The sequence below is a fragment of the Cynocephalus volans genome, chromosome 17, assembly GCF_027409185.1.
Source record: "Cynocephalus volans isolate mCynVol1 chromosome 17, mCynVol1.pri, whole genome shotgun sequence".
In the NCBI taxonomy this organism is placed as follows: Eukaryota; Metazoa; Chordata; class Mammalia; order Dermoptera; family Cynocephalidae; genus Cynocephalus; species Cynocephalus volans.
In genome coordinates, this window is record NC_084476.1 from 22,866,333 (window position 1) to 22,875,153 (window position 8,821).

Here is an 8,821-nt window from a genome sequence, read left to right on the forward strand (position 1 = left end):
CAGCTAGAGGACCAACCCAGCCCAAGAACATGACTCCAGGAGCCTCCAGTTTAGACACACTGGATTTACAAACATTGGATTTGCAAGCATCTCTTGCTAACTGCATCCACCCAGAATGCTAAATGCTGCTGCTATGGGGGGATTAAAACCCTAGGATGTATGTCTGAAGTGGGAAGCCGACCCTGGAGCAGAAACCCAGGCAGGGCCTGTGTTCTTCTGTGGGGTGACCAGCCTACAAAGGGCAGGGGGCTAATTCAGTCAAGGGTTCGCTCCATGCCCTAGCCCATTTGCTTAAGAGGCCTGTCAGGAAGGAAGGGAGGGACTTCCACACCACTGTTGAGGGGATGAACCTGGAGGAGAGGATTTGGCTGTAGAAAACTTTGCAGCCTCCTTGGTCAGACACATAAAGACCCTCCCTTTGATTCCCCCAAAGCCAGAGCTTGGGGCTTCTAGGTTCCAACAGAGAGGACTGTCCTGAGAGACAGCGTTTGTGATCATGGCCAGGACCGGGCAGGAGCGGGTGGGGTCAGGAGCAGGGAAGCATGTAACTCCCGAGGAGAAGACACAGAGGCCCTCCAACATGGGACTCGCAAATGTCATCACCTTTGCGTCATACTTTCGTCCTACCACACCGGAGGGTGCAAGCTACAGGTGCACGGGCAGCTTCAGCCCGTGCATGGGGTGTTTGGCTCACAAGGTTTTGTTTTGTTTTGCTTTTTAATAGCTTCGTATTCACCATTTAAAAACTAAGCTTCCACGTAAAAATCTAGGTTTCTCAATTCTCATGAAAAACAAAAGGAGTTCGGACAGCCCTGGGCCTGCATCCTGCTGCCAATAAACGGCCAGAGTGAGTAGTGACACCCCCTCTGGACAGGGGTCTCATCTTGCAGTTCACTTGCCCTGCAGCTGACCTACCTGGTCCCGAGACATTTGTCTCTGAGACACTAAAAAAAACAAAAACAAAAAACCCCAATGTATCCTGGCTATCCCTCAGGGATGGGCTGGGGGTGAAGCCCCCTGCGACCCCGAGTCACAGGAATTCACTATGCTCATCTCAGAAGGCACCGGGAATCATTCTCAGCAGAGTGGAGACCCCTTCCCTGGCATTTCATTCAAGTCTTAAATAGTCTCACCTCAAATTTTTCTCTTAAAGTTACTGGTCACATTCATTTATTTGCTACAAAATAAATGTGGCAGCTTAATAAAGAAACATCCCTTTTTTTTTTTTTTTCACTTTTAAAACAATTTTTAAAGTCCAGAGGCTGGCCTTTCAGCCATGAGAGCTCCCAGGCCATGCCCTGGACTTGTTTGACTGTGATATTCAAATGCACGGGGGAGGACTCCTTTTTGTTTTAGACTGCGCAGAAGTGCCTCGATCAAACGTCAAGCACTTGCTCAGGAATGTCCACACAGCTCTCTTGGCAGGAACCTCATGGAAGGACGGTTTGCGGGCAGGGCTTGTGTCCTTTTGGAGGCTAGAACAGCTTTAACAACCCGCATGTGCTGGTACACGTGCAACTTGACAGGATTTTTTCAGGTCATCCAAATAACACATCCTCTTAGAGTTACCCATACCTGGTTGAAGACTGTTGAAGACGGGTGAAGCCGGAGCCTGGGGTATGCCATTCACTCACCTTGATGGCAATATGGCAGAGTCACCTGTTCTGGCAGCAGCAGGCCTGCTTTAGGAGTTGCCACCCCTCCCGTCCTGCTCAGGCCACAGCCTGTCTTCTGGGGGTGTCTCTTCTCCATCCACTTGCCTTCAGTTTGGTTCTACTAAAGAAAAGCACTGATGCCCTGATGTCTGTAATGTGTCAGGCTCTGGGCAAGTCCACCTGGCTGGTCTCCCACAGCTCAGAATGGTGGACACTGATTCTTAACTTATTCAGAGTCCTTGACGCCATCAGGAATTTGGCAAAAGCCATGAACACTCTTCCCCAGAAAACAGACAATACACACAACAGTTGTAATGTCACTCACATTGCTTGGGAGGCCAAAGCTGCTGGGCAAAGGGGCACAATGGCTGCATGAATGATGGCGGGCCAGGGTGAACTTGGATGTGTGTCTTAGGCATTGGGCCTGCAGGACTCAGATTAAATCCTCCCCTTCTTCCCTGGGACAGTGCTCCATAAGCAGGCCCACAGGGGTCACAGGTACCTTGAACACATCCCTCCCTCATTTATCACACATTGTGTGCTGAAGATGAGAAATGAGCTCACAGATAAGGATTCAACACCCTGACCTCACACAGGTCCCCCTTGGGGTGGACTTGAGCTGTCACCCCAGGTGCCCTGCCTCTGGTCCATCACCACTCATTCACCCACGTCCCTGCCAACTGGACGGTGTGGCCCAACCCTAACCCCAAGAAAACACACCACGCACTGCATTCTCCTAAAGGTCGTTTTATTGTAAAACCATAAATACAACACTGACATGAAATCATTAAGCAACTGATCCTCTCTAACCGTTAAAAGGATGTCTTTTTGCCTTGGCATCAACCGACTAGGAAATAATGTTGAAAGAATTCAGGGGGTGGGGGAGGTACTGAATCCTGGGCTGGGGCTTTTGGCGACTTTAAGGAACCAAGTGGAACTTTCCTCTTCTCCCTGGGAATGTTCCACTTTTGGACAAGAACAGACAGGTAAAAACAGCAACATTTAAACAGCTCAGTTTTAAATTTTATTATTTTGTAAAAATCTTTTTTTTTTTTTCCTGTTCCTTTCCTCCATTTGACATCAGTAAAAGTTTTGAACATCATGAAACTGATTTGGCTGTAAATGGAGAAACGGTACCAAAACAAAGTGAAACAAAAAACCCAAAGGACAAACAGAAAACTCTAAATAAACCCTCAAGTTTGGTCTTGGGGGTTTACATTTCACAAAGAGAACTGTCAACTCAACCCCCATGCATTGTGACTCCTTGGAGAGCTGTTGGATCCACCCCAACGATGCAGGAGACCGCAAACAACGTTTTTTGTTAATTAACACAGCAAGTGTGACACTAGGTAACTTTTTTTTTTTTTAAATACAGTACATGGTACACAGGGTCCCCAAGATAGCCCTGCATAAACCCCTCGTGAAGACTTGAGCCAAGCACTGGCTGTTTATAAAAATATTGTGTTGCTACAAAAGTATAAATTAATGCTACCGGTATTAAGAAATATTAAACACATAAAACTTATAAGGATTAAGAAAAATATTCATTAATACCTGTAGAAAACTCTGGCCTAAAAAAGATATTTTTTTGGTGTTTGTTTTTTTGTAAATTTTTTTTTTTTTTTTTTTTTATGATGACTTGAGTTTCTTGCACTCGAAGAGACACAGTCAGATGTGTCTATGGTATTGCCTAGAACGCCTTAACTACTGAGAAAGAATGGGGGTGCGCGCACATGGTTACTGGGTAGGGGTGTGAGGGAGGGGCACCAAGGCTTTCTCAAGATTTACCTGATATGAATGAATCACCGACAAGAAATTGTGGGGGGATAAAAAAAAAAGGTAGGATCAGAAAACAACTGAAAATAATTTATGCTATTTCAAAAAATATCTCTGTCTTGGGTGGTTGTACAAAATGATTTCCTGATGTTTGGGATCTGAATGGCGCTGGATGAGCTGCCTGGCAGGTCTGAGAGGTCCCAGCCCATAGCGTGGCTCTCACCCTCTCCTGGCTGGTGAGGCCCAACCCATGTCAGTCCACGAGCTGGCTCACCACCTGGGAAGCCACCCACCCTGGCTGGGTGGAAGGGAGGGTCCTAGGCAGAGACCAGCCGGCACCTAGGTTGTGGGAAGAGTCCCTCCTTCCGGCTGGCCTCAGACCCCATCATGTGGGCCAACCTGGACATCGGGAGGCGCCACAGGAATCCTAGGCCCCTGAGGTTGCAGACAAGGCTGGGCTGTGCCCCTTTAAGGAACTTTGGTTCAAAGTCAAGGTGCCCACTGGAACGCTTGCGTGGGTAGGGCCCTCATAGGACATGATGCTAATGTCCAACTGCAAACCTAGCCAATCCTTCCCTGTACAGGAGTTGAATCTTTAAAGGGACACCCATGGTAGGGGGGGCATGAATATGTCAAATGCTGGCCTAATGATCTTCACCCTCATCCAAGTGGGAGTAGGGACCTCTTTGCACAGAAACCACAGGCTCCCTCAGTGAAAACCAGGGCTCTCTGGACCATGATCCTTAAACCCGAATCAGAGAGGAAGAAAATCAACACCTACAACAAAATCTCCCAGAAAACCCTGAACAGGGGAAACTGGAAGGGAAACACAAGAGGGAAAACACTGTATCATTGGTTCACCATAACTGGCCTAGCAAACATTAGCCACAGTGAAGGGACAGGGGCAGCTTCCTTCCCAGTCCTCCCACTGGCCCAGCTGGAGATGGGGGGATAGGGCAGGGCTGGGTCAGGAGCTCCCCCATCTACTGTCTCCAGGAGACAGCCTGAGCCTGACTTAGTCTCTTAGTTCTGTGACACCATCAGCCTTTCTAGGAGCCCTCCTTCAGATACATCCCAGAGATAGAGGCACTGCCACCGTTCCCAAGGCAAGGGCAAAGCACCCAACTTGGCACAGCTCATTGGAGCAGGAGGATGCTGCGTGTTGTGCCCCATGTACCTCTTCTTCAGGCACATCTGTCATGATCACAAGATCTGGGTAGTGTCCCCTTCTGGGCCACCTCACAGAGCCTCCCTTCTCCATCCACATCCCAGCTTCATTTCAGGTGACCCTGTGGCCCTGCAGAGAGTATGTGTTGTCCCTGACATCTCTCCAGGTACCCTCTCCGAGTCTAGCTCAAGTCCAGGGAAGCAGGTGGCCTTGCTCAAGAAGAGGGAACTTGTAAAGGCAGAAGTTTGGCATCACAGTGGAAAACATGCCTTGCAGATTTTTCTCTGGTGTTTCTTCAAAGTGCAAGAGATAAAGAGCCAAAGTGAAAGAGGACTTTATTTTGATACACACCTGGTATCAAAAACAAATTCCTTCCTAGAAGCCTAGAGACCCATAACTTCTCGTCCGTGTCACTGGACTGCCCCTCTCTCTTCACCAGGAAACCTTGGTGCCCCTTCCCCAGCCAAGAGCCAATCCCCAAATGCCAAGCGTGAAGTTGTCAAGTGGGATGGTGGCAAAGCTTCCTCACTCGTGATACAGCAGGTGGCTTTCTGTGCTGTGAACCCCCAGAGATCAAACATGGACAGTTTTGCTCAGGTGGTACCTGTTTTGGTTCCTGGTTTCTAAATGCGATCAGAGGGAAGCCTGGCTGGTGGACCCAGGCATCAGGAAAGTGAAAACTGTGCCAGGAACAAGTGCATCTGCCCACGACCGGGATGGCACCATTGCTCTTGGTGGGCCTGAGACCTCTTGGGCTATTTCAAATCCGAGGGACCAACCACAATTCTGCGGTCCTTGGTTTGGGCCTTGTTGGTGATGCAAACTGACCTCAGATGAGGGTAAAAAAACCTGATGAGTGGAGATGTATTTTCTCCACCTCCCCTGTTGGGTCCGTGATGTCAAAACAGAGGCCATTTCTCTCCTGGGCTCGAGGCGAGTTGTATCCAAGTCAGCAGGTAACCACCTTGAGCTGCTGAGAACATGATAGAAATGGCCCAACTTCCTGGCTCCCAGCCCCTCAAAGACCTGTAATGGAAAGACCTACAATGGTCACAAAACTGGGAAGCAGACGACAAAATCTTTCCAAAAGTCACGGCCGGGTCAGGCACCGGGAGATGAACTAGAAGAGCCTGTCTTAATCCTTTGGCTGAACTAGAATTTGGTAAGGTGGATATTGCTGGAAATCAGGGGGCCAGTGGCTGGGCCTGTGAGATCTTTGGGTATTATGAAGCTGTTTGTTACAGCAGGATTTGCACTATGGGAATGGCCTGCGTGAGAAAGCAGACTGAGGGCACCTTAGGACAGCCTTTCCTGTTGGCAATGACAGTTTCTGGGGAACCAGAGGTTGCAAGAGAGAAATGACCACCTGCCACCACCTTGTTATCAATCTGGATGAGGCAGCCCCAGGAGGCAGCTTTCTGAGCATCTAGTGGCATTCACACCAAACCTACAGAGTCCAGGCAAGACCTAAGGATTGAACTGAGATGGAAAGGAAGAACAGGATAGGAGGTGACAACTGATGACCAGATACCTGGAGTTTAATACGATTTACTCTAATTTCCTTTCTGGAGGAAAGACATCCCATGCTCCAAAGAGAATGCTGAGTGTGCTAAATGCACGTCTGGGCTTGGTCTCCGATGGCTTTACAAGAAAGTGAAGTGCCCATTTTCTAACTAACTGGCCCAATAGTGGGAGCACCACTGACAGAGTTGTGCTCCGCGCAGAGGATGGCTCAAAGCTCTGCTCTCACTGAGCACACAGAGTGGGCAGCTCCTGTCCTCCTTGTATGGGTAAAAGCACCAGGTCATGGCCCCTTCTCCCACAGTCAAGAAAGGCTGGAGGGACCTTTCACTGTAGGCATCCCTCAGTCACCACCCACCCTGAGGCCACATTCTGGAATGCCTCCAAAGGTCCGATCGAGAAGTCTGCTGATGTTTCCACACTCTCTAGGAAGCAACGTTAGGTTTCTGTTCGGATTTCTCCCTGTTCCTGCTCCAGTGTGGATGGAGCCTCTTCTGATGGTAGAACCCCGGTTGGAAATGTTGTGCAGGGAACACCCAGAACTTCTTCAGGAGAGGAAACGGCAAGGTGGTTCCTGAGACTACGGCCTGCAGGAGCGAATGTGGAAATGGCCTACTTCAATCTGTTTCAATATGTCCAGGACTCTGGAGGGGAGAGCTGGGTAAGTTCTCCTGAGGCCAAGTGTGCAGGCGTGGCCTCCAAGGACAGTCCCAAGCCTTCTTGTGTTTTTAAGCCAACGTTACTCCCCATCCTGCTATGGATGCGGGGGAGAGGGCTGCAGTACAGTGCCTTTTGTAGTCGAGGTATCTTGCAGTTGAGTAATGCTTTATTATTGGGGAAGGGTGGTGTCAACTTAGCCAACCCCGGGATGACAGAAGGTGCCTTCACAAACAGCCACCAACGATGGTGTCAGCATCAGCCTGAAGTCCTTGGAGCAACTGTCCCTAACCCACAGCCATGGTCACTGGGAGGATTGGGACCATCAACACTTTATCACTGAGGAGGGAGCGGTGAGCGTTGACCCTGACGGGACCACCCTTCATGAAGAGAATGGGCTATGATCCTCTTGGCATTTGGGCTGCACATGTAGAACCTAAACTGCTCACGGCGTGGGGACCAGGAGAGAAAAGATTGGAGACATCTTTCACAGCATCAAGTCAAATGTGGCTGAGTGCCACTCCACCCTCAGACATCAACTGCTTGGCCCACAAGGCACCACGCTCAACTGCTGTCCTGGAAGGAGGTCTGAGGTGTGTGGGGGGACCCCCCGAGGGCTGCGGGCAGTGAAACCACCAGAACCTGGGTCCTGGAAAGGGAGGGTCTGAGGTGTGGCGACATGAATATGGATCAACTCAGGAATCCCTGTTGAACTGAAGGGTTGGGGTGTGGCGAGTAGTGTAATGCACTCTGGGTACAGAAATCAGACATTCGCATACCAGACACAGCGACCAGGAGGGAGCTCTTCCACTTACATTCAGGAGAACTCCCCAGCCACATGGGCCCCCTATGGCTTCCACCAAACCCCGTATCTGTGCGACTCCTCCCCCACCCCGGTCTCCAAACAGCACAGCCAAGCTCTAGGTCTTGGCTGCCGAAATATATGAAAACTGGACTGTACAGGGGAGGCCAAGAAAAACCTTAGGATACTGAATACACCACTGAGATGAGCTAGTTTACAGTGTGACTTAAGGAGCAAAAAGGGCAAGTAAAAAACAAAACTCCAAAACATAAGTTATAGACATTCAGTGCCTCCCAGCAGGGTGTAAATCAAATTTGAACAAAACAAAACAAACCCTCAACAAAAAGTTAAAAAACTGCAAAAATGTTAGGGGAAAAAATTAAGGGGTGGAGACAGTATCTATACTTCTCTGAAAAAATGAAGAAATTTTTTTTCTCTCTTATATTAAAAAGCAAAAAAGTCAGCTTTATATTCTTAAAGTCTCCTTTCCTGATTTGGGGAGATAGATAGGTGTGTTTCTAAGGCGGCCACCCTGGGACACCCAAGGGGTATCACGAAGGCAGCAGCTCAATGCCCTGAAGGTGAACGAGAAACAAAAGTCCAGTGCAGAAACTGTCCATCTGATGCAGTCTGGAGAATCCATGGCAGAGCAGCCGGGGGCAGGGACTGGCACGATGGGATGGGGGGGGTAAGGGGGAGGGAGGGAAAGGGGAGTAGGGGGTGAAGGACAGAGAGCGTCAAGTCACTTCAGATCTCAGCTGCCTGAACATTTCATAACATCAGCTTTCTACCAATCTGCACACCTGAAAATGGAGTCTTTTAAAGCCCCCTTACCAAGAAAAGGAGGTGAAACATCTCCCTCCTTCCCAATCGCTCAGCTTTCCTGACACACCCAGTTCAATGCACACTCACCCGTGAGCAGGCGTGCATACATGCACCAGGGTCGTATGTGTGTGCACGCGTGTGCAAAGCTTCTCTGGCCATGCAGATGAACACAGAGCCCCCACATCCACGGCACGCATGTTCAGACACGCACACACGTGTGTGGGTGTGTACACACATGCACACACACACTGAAAAAAAGCACTTAAGTTCCCAGGGGGCATTTATAATGAGGTCCACAGTGTTTAGAACTTAAATTCCTTTTTTTTCGTTTGTGACAGTGTTGTGTGTGTGTGTTTTTTTTTTTTCTAATGTTCTCTTCTCTTTTTGTTTTTTCTTTTTTTCCCTCAAAGTAAAGTC